The sequence below is a fragment of the Marmota marmota genome, unplaced genomic scaffold, assembly GCF_001458135.2.
Source record: "Marmota marmota marmota unplaced genomic scaffold, marMar, whole genome shotgun sequence".
Classification (NCBI taxonomy): Eukaryota; Metazoa; Chordata; class Mammalia; order Rodentia; family Sciuridae; genus Marmota; species Marmota marmota.
Window position 1 is genome coordinate 2,477,111 of NW_026000243.1, and position 10,680 is coordinate 2,487,790.

At 38.6% G+C, this 10,680-nt stretch overlaps 1 protein-coding gene across 2 annotated transcripts in view; it reads left to right on the top strand.

Annotated features, from left to right (window-relative positions):
- Positions 1–2,700: 2,700 nt before the first annotated feature.
- Ei24 (EI24 autophagy associated transmembrane protein) overlaps positions 2,701–10,680 on the top strand; it is a 22,238-nt gene continuing 14,258 nt past the window's right edge. The window contains exon 1 of one of the 2 annotated variants that reach the window (XM_048796178.1): positions 2,701–2,719. The gene's annotated coding sequence lies outside the window, so the exon portion shown is untranslated. The remainder of the gene's footprint in view (positions 2,720–10,680) is intronic. The other variant, XM_048796179.1, reaches the window with a different exon arrangement.

Below are 10,680 nucleotides of genomic sequence, written 5' to 3' on the forward strand. Positions count from 1 at the left end.
GGTAAAGGGCTAGTTTTTTCTACTAGTAAAACAATATCCTTCTAGGCATCATTTTATTACATGTCCTTTTGTAACAGTGGTCAGCTTTATGCTTTGAATTTAGCCCTTACTGCTCTTCCACTGTAACTTGTTTTTAAAATGGACATGTTTCTTTCTCTTCTTTTCTCCTTGCTCCTTCTTATTCTCCCTCCCTCCCTAGTCTCAGGGGAAACTGGATGACCTTTCATCCCCATCTTAGGCAGATTTATGGAGGGTATATACTCTCTTTGAATATATACCCACCATAGGAAAGAAGTAATCCAGACTTTGGGGATGGTACCAGATGACCTCAGAGATGACTTTTTATCCCCCAAATTAACAAGTGAATTACAATTCCAGCAGAGAATATATGGAATGTAACCTTTGAATCATCTCTATAAAAGCCCCCTGTTTCTACTGATGGGCAGAATCACAGCCTTTGGGACAGGAGTCCCCTGTGTTTCTCCTTTGCTAGCAAAGCAATAAACCTTCTTTTTCCTTTTTCTCGAAACTGTGTCCTCTTAATTGGATTGGCAGCAGGGACAAGGATTGAGCTTTTGGCAATCTTATAGTATTTTTTCTACTCTGGCAAGTGGAAAAACAAAATATTCCTAGTTTTTGTGAGGCTCAGGGATTATTTTTTAAAATCCCTTCAGGTCATTCTTTTTTGAACTAAGGTAGTTTCCTCATGTGCCTGTACCCATCTGTACTCAGCTGAAGACATCTGGAGGACTCCACAGATCTCCAGAACTTCTGCCCACCTCTTTGCACTGTCTTCCTCAGCATTGTGTGTGGTAAACTCTGGTCACGTTTGCCTCCCAGGACTCTCAGTTCCTTTGTGTGTCTGTCTTTCGTGCTGCCCTTCCTAATAAGACAGGGCAATCGTAGAGTTCATCTCATTTGTTTCCCATCCCAGGGACCATTGTCCTACATCACTTGATGTCTGATGTCCAAAAAATGATTTTTGTAGGGATGTTGTCTCTATATGGAGGAGGGTAAATCCAGTTCCTGTTGCTATATCTTTGCTAGAAGAGGAAGTACACCTCTGTTTTAGACTTCTTTTCTTCTCTTCTCTTTTCTAGTGATTGAAGCCAGGACCTCATGCATGCTAAGTTGGTGCTATACCCCACCCCCAGAAATCTGTTAGTCTCCCCATCCCACCTGCTGGGAGGAGGGTTACCAAGGATTAAACCCAGAGGCACTTTACCACTAAGCTACATCCCCAGCTATTTTACTTTATTTTTATTTTGAGATAGGATCTTACTAAGTTGCTTAGGCCTCACTAAGTTGCTGAGTGCCTGGCCTCAGATTTGCTATCCTCCTACCTCAGCCTTCCAAATTGCTGGGATTACAGGCTGGATTACATCCAGCATTTATTAATATGTTTTCTATTGCCAATGACATAATACCAAAGACTGGGTAAATATTAACAAAAAGAAGTTTATTTTGGCTCATCGTTCTGAAAGTCCAAGGTTGAGGGGCAGCATCTGGTGATGACCTTCTTGCTGTTGTCCAACTTCATGTAGTAAGAGACTAGCAGCATATGGATATATCTATCTGGTCTCTCCTTCCTATAAAGCCACCAGTATTCAATCATGTTTTTTTTTTTTTTTATCCTAATGGCCTTATCTAATTCTAGCCACCTCATGAAAGCCCTACCTCTAAACATGATAGTTCTGTTGGACTAAATTTCCACTTTCTTAACTCTATAACGGTGGTCCACTTTATTCTTTGAATGCAGCACTTACTGCTCTTCCACTGCAACTTGTTTTTAAAATGTACATGTTTCTTTCTCTTCCTCTCTCCCTGCTCTTCCCTAATCTCTTTCCCTCCCTAATTGATACCATATGACAAAAACCAACCTGAAATCACATTGATAATAATTCTGTGTGACCAAAAGCCCTCAGATAAGCAAAAATGTTCTATCAGGTATGATATCCCAAAGGTTTAGAGATTATCTCTTGGAAGCTGGGTATAAAGACTAGCTCTCTGGACGAGATTGAATTATTTAATACACATGCACATATACACACCTCACACCCTTTTGTTGGGTACTGTCAATTGGGGCAACTAAACAAAATACCATGTAGACCAGCTGAGAAACAGATTGTAATGGTCAATTTGAATTGTCAACTTGATTAGATTAAGAGATGCTGAAGATTAAGAGGTTTCTGGGGGCTGGGGAGGTAGCTCAGTGGCAGAGCACCAAACGTGAGGCACTGGGTTTCATCCTCAGCACCACATAAAAATAAATAAAGATATTGTGAAGTCCAGATACATATTTTATATATATATAAAAGAGGCTTCTGGATGTGTCAATGAGGGTGTGTCTAGGAATGGGGCTGGGGCTATAGCTCAGTGGCAGAGGAATGATCAGCATGTGGAATAACAAACTGAAGTGGAAACCCTCCCTAAGCATGGGCAGCACCATCCAATAAGATGGTGGCTTGGATGGAATAAAAGTTGGAAGAACAAGGAAGGAGCAGCAGATTCAAGCTTGATTCTTCTTGAACAGGTTCTTGATTGCTGCTGTGATTGTGAGTGATTCTCTGAAGTTTCCGAAGCCTTTACTCTGGGACTGGAATAGCACCATTGATCCGTCTTGTTCTAAGGCTTCAGCCTCTTGGACTGCGCAGCTATTGGTTCCTCCAGCTCTCCAGTTCTGCAGATGGCCATTGCAGACTATCTAGCTTCTGGTTGGGTAAGCCAATTTAATAAATCCCCTTTTTATTATCATACTTCTTGTTAATTCTGCTCTTCTAGAGAACTCTAATACACAGATATTTATTTTCCAAAATTCTGGAGGTTATGAAGTTCAAGACATTGAGCTTGCCATCATGGTCAAGTTCTTGATGGGGAACGTTTTCTGGCTTGCTGAAGGCCACTTTCTCACTGTATGGTTGGCTTTTTTTTCATGGGGAGGAGGGGGGGAAAGAGGGAGAGAATGTACACTTGTGCAAGCACCAGAGACACTAATCCCATACAGGGGACGCTGTCCTCATAACTTCATTTAAAGGCAATTACCTCCCAAAAGGCCCACCTCCAAATACATAACATTAGGGGTTAGGGCTTTAACTTTTTAAAAAAATGCATTCTATGTTTTGATTTTATTTTTTAGGGCTTTAACAACTGCATTTTGAAGGGTCACAAATATGCAGTTCACAAAAAGTACACACTTAAAGTTCCTTCTTGAAACTCTTTCCTCTCTCGGTTTCTGGAAAAAAAAAAGAAAGAAAAGAAAAGAAAAGAAAGAAAGAAAGAGAGAAAGAAAGAAAGAGAAAGAAAGAAAGAGAGAAAGAAAGAGAGAGAGAGAGAGAGAGAGAGAGAGAGAGAGAGAGAGAAAGAAAGAAAGAAAGAAAGAAAGAAAGAAAGAAAGAAAGAAAGAAAGAAAGANAGAGAAAGAAAGAAAGAGAGAAAGAAAGAGAGAGAGAGAGAGAGAGAGAGAGAGAGAGAGAGAGAGAGAGAGAAAGAAAGAAAGAAAGAAAGAAAGAAAGAAAGAAAGAAAGAAAGAAAGAAAGAAAACCAAACACTTTGCCCAGGTTCTGTTTTTATTTTTGGTATACAAAGTATATTCATACAGTTTGCATCTTCATACATGTACTTAGGGTAATGATGTCCATCTCATTCCATCATCATTTCTACCCTCATACTCCATGTTTCCCCTCCCACCCCTTTGCCCTATCTAGAGTTCATCTATTCCTCCCATTCTCCCCTTCCCAACCCTACTATGAATCAGCCTCCTTATATCAGAGAAAACATTCGGCATTTGGTTTTTGGGAATTGGCTAACTTCACTTTAGCATTATGTTCTCCAACTCCATTCATTTACCTGCAAATGCCATTTTTATTCTCTTTTATTGCTGAGTAATATTCCATTGTGTATATATACCACATTTTCTTTATCCGTTCTTCTATTGAGGGGCATCTAGGTTTCACAGTTTAGCTATTGTGAATTGTGCTAGTATATACATTGATGTGGCTGTGTCCCTAAAGTATGCTGTTTTTAAGTCCTTTGGGTATAGATTGAGGAGTGGGATAACTGGGTCAAATGGTGGTTCCATTCCCAGTTTTCCAAGGAATCTCCATACTGCTTTCCATATTAGCTACACCAATTTGCAGTCCCACCAGCAATGTATGAGTGTGCCTTTTTCCCCACATCCTCACCAACATTTATTGTTGTTTGTATTCTTAATAGCTGCCATTCTGACTAGAATGACATAAAATCTTAAGAGTAGTTTTGATTTGCATTTCTCTAATTGCTAGAGATGTTGAACAATTTTTCATATATTTGTTTGACTGTATATCCTCTTCTGAGAAGTGTCTGTTCAGTTCCTTGGCCCATTTATTGATTGGGTTATTTTATTTATTTATTTTTTTGGTGTTTAGCTTTTTGAGTTATATACCCTAGAGATTAGTGCTCTATTTGATTATGAGTGGTAACAATTTGCTCCTAAAACGTAGGCTCTCTAGTCACTCACTGATTGTTCTTTTGCCAAAAAGAAGTTTTTTAGTTTGAATCCATCCCATTTATTGAATCTTGATTTTAATTCTTGTGCTATAGGAGTCTTATTAAGGAAGTTGGGGCCTAATCCGACATGATGGAGATTAGGGCCTACTTTTCCTTCTATTAGATGCAGGGACTCTGATTTAATTCCTATGTCCTTGATCCACCTTGAGTTGAGTTTTGTGCATGGTGAGATATAGGGGTTTAATTTAATTTTGTTGCATATTACCCAGGTTCTCTTTTAGGCTTTTGTGTTCTTTGATTTTGCTCCTCAAATGTTGGTATTACTTGAATTTTGGTACTCAGTCATCTTTCCACTCATTACATGCTTCTTTCCCTGAGGAATCTCTTCTACTTCCTTTATTTCAACTATCTTCTATATGCTGATGATCTCCAAACTTATTGCTATCTAGAACTCTTCCTGACTCAGATCCAACTGCCTACTAAATAAATATCTCCACTTGTATATATGACAGACACCTGGAACTCAACATGTCTAACTGAACTCCTTCCATAATTCTTACTCCTCTTGTATTTCCAATTTCAGGTAATGGCATTTTTATCCATCAATCTGTCAGTTAGCCAACTTAGAAATGTTGAAGTAATTCTTGAATTTATTTCTACACTTCTTTAGCCAATCATCAAGTCCTAAAGAATCTTCCTTCTTGTTATCTTGCTAAACTGTTTAATATAGGTTTAGGTCTTCATCGTGTCTCTCTTAAATAATGGAAACAACCAGCCTCCTTCTTTTCACATTCAATGCCACAATTTTGTTCCTTCAAATACATGTGTTTTGATGCTACTAAATTCGTCTTTCATAAATACAAATATAATCATATCATTCTCTGTAAAGTCTCTCACTCCCACCAAACATGTCCAAAAGCTATGGATTGACATAAAAAGTAATTATCTAACTGCCTAGCTCAACTTCCATTAATCTTTTCACTTATTCTTTCAACAAAATTTTTTAGTTGTAGATGGACACAATACCTTTATTGTATTTATTTTTATATGATGCTGCAGATTGAATACAGTGCCTCATACATGCCAAGCAAGTGCTCTAGCACTGAGCCAACAACCCCAGCCCCATCTTTCAACAAATTTTGAGTAGCTCTTCCAAAGCTAGAAATCATGCTAGGCACTAGAGATATAAATGAACAAAGCATTAATTAATAAAATAATTAGAATTTGGCAGAATTAGTATTTTGGTAAGAGAAGTTCAGGGCACTCTTGCAGCTCAAAGGGGGAATGGAGAAGGCTTCATAAGAGGTGTGGCTGATGAGTAGGACTTATCTATTTAAGTAAAGCATAGGGTAGAGGAGGAGGAGGGAGGCAGAGGAAATGCCATCTGAATACCTGGGATAAATAAAAACATTGGTACATTTTACAAATAATGGCTGAAATTTAGAGTGCAGAGGGAGTATGGCTTAAGAGGTATAAAGGTAAAGATACTCAGAGCCCAGGGATTCCCCTATATGAATAAGGAGTTTGGAATTTATTCTGATGAGAATGGTAGCTGGAAGCCACTGATAAGTTTAAAGCAGAAAAAAATAATAAAATATTGATTTTTTTTAAAGCTCTATCTGGCTGGGTGTGGTGGCCCACACCTGTAATCCTAATGGCTCAGGAGCCCTGAGGCAGGAGGATTGTAAGTTCAAAGCCAACCTCAGCAATTTAGTGAGGCCCTAAGCAACTCAGTGTGGCTCAACTGTTAAATACCCCTGGGTTCAATCCCCAGTACCCAAAAGAAACAACTCTCTGTCCACTGTGTGGGGGAATGGATTAGAGATGGCTGGCTAGGTGCAGGAAGACTGTTGTAATAATTTAGGTGAAAGACAATAACAGCAGTAGAGCCATAAACAAGGGGGTGGGTTTGAGATACTTTTAGTGGGTAGAATCAAAACTATTTGATTGCTGTGGGAGTAAAAAGAGGAAGCCAGACACGATGTATTCATAATTGCAGTCACATTGTCTTTGTTTTTTTCTCTTTCCTACATATATGTATTTTTAAAATTTTGTTCTAATTTGTTATTCATGACAGTAGAATGAATTTTGACACATTGTCCTTGTTTTTGTGCCTGGCACATATTGGGCAAGTGTTTTCCTTGGGGCTTATGTACTAGGTTTCCTCTGTTAGCCCCACATGTTTATATGGCTGGCTCCTCTGCATTCAGATCTCAACACAAGTCAGTTTCTCAAACTTTCTTCCCTTCCTACCCTTCAAATAGCCAATGGCAGCCACCTTGCCAGGTACTGTTTGTCATTTCCATGTTTTATTTTCCATCATTTATCAATATTTGAAATAATCTTGCTTTTTTCCATTTTATTTTATTCTATCCTACCTTAGCTTACTTATCACTCTACGTGAATGTCAGCTCCATTAAAATAGGCAGCTTATCTGCCTTGCTTATCACTAAATACTATTATTTGAAAAGAGCCTGGCAAGTAGAGGGCACTCCTATTTATTTTAGGAAGTGTATCTCTTGCCAGTTCTCTTCCTATTCTAAATTCCAACTATGCCAAACAAATTGTAGTGCTGTAAAAATGCCAGACGAATTTGCTTATACTTCTTCCTCTGTATAGAATTCCCTTCTTACCCTCATTATATTGCTTTACCTTGTCTGTTTTCCCATTGGAAATAAGCAAGTTAAGGGCATCATGTGTCTCAAACATCTAGCCAAGATAGATAACAGGCACTCAGTAAATGTTTATTGGGATAGATCACTTGGGAACTTGTTAGAATTACAGAATATTGGCCTTCACCCCAGATCAACTGAATCAGAATCTGTTTTGAGCAAGGCCTCTAAAAGGTTTATTTACATATCAAAACTTGAGTAGCACTGTGTTAGTGATGGTCATACAGATAACACAGAGCCTAAATTTAACTGGAAGGCTTTGTACTGATCTATTATGGAAGGCAGAAGTAGTCAAGAAAAGCAGATGACATTGGGTATTGACAAACCTGGCTGGAATTTTTGTTTAAACCAGTTACAACACAAGTCGTTGTGAAATATTAGATATGAAAGTGGTGTATTGTAGGTGCTTAATAAATGATAGTATCTTTCTCCCTTGGAAGATTCTAAGACTAGAACCAGAGTTAGAAAAGACCTTCACATAGATACCATATATTTTAGCATTTGTGTTTCTAAAGATTTTCAAACTAAATTAAAAAACAATCAGTTTCTCCAAAGAATACTGACATTCATTTGAGAATAACAAGTTGCTGAGGCTGGTCTTTTAAAAAAAAAATTTTTTTTGTACAGATCAACATTGTGCCTTTACTTGTTTATTTTTTTAATGCAGTGCTAAGGATTGAACCCAGTGCCTCACACATGCTAGGAAAGCGCTCTGCCACTGAGCCACAGCTCCAGCCCTTTAAAACTGGTCTTGACATTGCCACCGTCTTGCCTTGGCCTCTCAAGTCACTGTGATTACCATGCCGGTTTACATCCAATATTCTGAAACAACAGTCCTTGGTCATAATGATTAATAGCAAGAGTGGTGTCAGTGTAAAGTTGAATATATCATTCCTGGGAGATATCCCTGTGGAAGTACTTTTTGTATAAGGTTTATGGTACCCTCTATGCCAGCTTGTGGTTCTGGCAGTCTTTTGTGATGGCTGGCTATTATCAGGCAACCATATGCAAGAACCTTTCCTTCATAACCTTCCAATTTCATTTACTTTTTGTTGTTAGGACTGACACAAGTGACTCCATTTTGATTGATAACTTCCACTTGTCTTTCACAAGATATGGAAAGGGCTGGAGTTGTGGCTCAGTGGTAGAGCACTTGCCTCACAAGTGTGAGGCACTGGGTTTGATCCTAGCACCACATAAAAACAAATAAAGGCATTGAGTCCACATATAACTTAAAAAAAAAAAAAAAAGATATTGAAACTAAGGCTCACAGTTAGCCAGAGAGCTTCCTTATTTGTAAAATCACTAAACTAAAATTGTTTCCCCTTTTGTTTCATATGTGACATCTAATTCTACAGAAGTATATGAATTTTTTTTTAAATGCAAGGGAAATGGGGTGTGGTACATATGGTTGCCTGATAGTAGCAATTCTATCAAAATAAAATCCCAAAATAAGTAAAGGCTTTTCTATATAGTTTTTTATAATAAGCAATTGAAGAGATTTACTAATATGGAACAAAAGATAAGTCTAGGAATGTCCCTCTTATATGGTGAAGTAAATGAAGCAATTGATTTATGAGAATAGAGAATTTGGGAGGATAATCCTATATCTGTTTTCAGTGAAAATACAGTTATTATTATTATAATTTTAAAATTTGTTCTAATTAGTTATACATGAGCTGCGGAATGTTTTTTAACTCATGGTACACAACTGGAGCACAACTTCTCTTTTCTCTGGCTGTACATGATGTAGAGTCACACTGTTTGTGCAATCATATGTGTACACAGGGGGTAATAATATATGTTCCATTCCACCCTCCTCCCCACCTCCCCACCCCCTTCCTCTCCTTCCCTCTGCTCAATCCAAAGTTCCTCCATTCTTCCCTAGCCCCCCAACCCCATTATGAATCAGCATCTGCATACAGAGAAAACATTTGGCCTTTGGTTTTTGTGGGATTATCTTATTTCACTTAGCATGATATTCTCTAACTACATCCATTTACCTACAAATGCTATAATTTCATTCTTCTTTAATGCTGAGTAATATTCCATTGTGTATATATGCCACATTTTCTTTATCCATTCATCTTGAAGGGCATCTAGGTTGTTTCCATAGTTTAGCTATTGTGAACTGACCTGCTATAAACTTTGGTGTGGTTGTGTCACTGTAGTATACAGAGAAAATAAGATTATTGCCCATGGCTGAATAGAACAGCAACAACAAAAATGTCTTGCTGTAGGAGTTTCCATATGTAAATCCTATGTTGGCCTTTTATTGCTTGGCTTGTGCTCTTCTTTCTTGGCTCTTCTTGATGCTTCATTCCATTCTCTAGTCTTTCTGGTTTTGATTCTCCTCTTCCTTAAACATAAGGTAAGGTTTCAGCAGACTGAGATAAGGGGGTAGTTTATTCTGGAATAGGGCTGGAGGCTGGGCCAGGGAATAAGACCAACACTTCCCTGGCCCACTGAACTGGAGGAAAGTCAAGAGATCTGGGTATTTTTTCTGCCACTAGCCTTGACATTATTCCTCAAATAAGAAGTTGCACTGAATAGCTTGTAATTGTAAAGCTCTGAATAGGTGGCTCTAGGAGTAGCAGCCCTAAGTATAGACAAAGGAAGATAGGAAATGGAAAGGACAAGGAATGAGGAGTGATTGAAGAGGTAGGGAATAGGAAAGAAAAAGCTTACAGGTGAGGCTTGATGGTTCAGAAGGGTGGAAAAGTATGCCTTATCCTTTTGCATAGGTATTACTTTGAGTTAAAGACACTTAAAAAATAAAAATACTAGATGAAAGAAAGGTACTTTTAACCTTACCCTCTTTCTGAAAGCAGGAACCCTACCCTCTTTCTGAAAGCAGGAGATAAAACTTCCACATGGAAGATAGTTTCCCTATATCAAAAGTAACATCAAGAATGGAAGTTGAGAGGTCTGTACAGACGTTATTAAAATAGTTTTACTTTAGCCTACTCACATTTTTTTCACAATTGCCTTGTTGTTCAATGTAACATAAAAACACTTAGGTTTTGCCTAATTTGGGGGACTTCATTTCCTTCTTATAGCAGTCACGGAAAAACTCACATTAAATAAAATTGTATGCTTTTCTTCGGTTGCTCTGTCGGTTTAATTCGTAGGCCCAGCCAAGAAACCTTAAGAGGGTAGAGGTAAATTTTGTCTCCCTTACAGCTTTTTGCCAAAAAATTGACTTTCCTATTAGAAGAACTGAACTGGTGGGGATGGAGTCTCCAATCAATAAACTAAGGTGACCCCTATTTTATTCTGTTTTTAGGCTTCCAGGATTCTAGAAAGACCAGCAATGCTGTGGGGTAAATAGGGGAAAGGAAAGAGAAAGGAGGAGGGATCAGTGAGGAAAGTTAGAGAGAAGGTGGTTGGGGCGGCCGCCAGGCGGAGCCCAAGCTTACGCGTCCCTGCATCCGGGCCGACTTACAGGTAGCTTTGACTACATTTCCCAGGCTGCACCGCCTGGGTCAGTCCTCTTTTCCGCTAGCTCCGCCCCCTTCCCAGG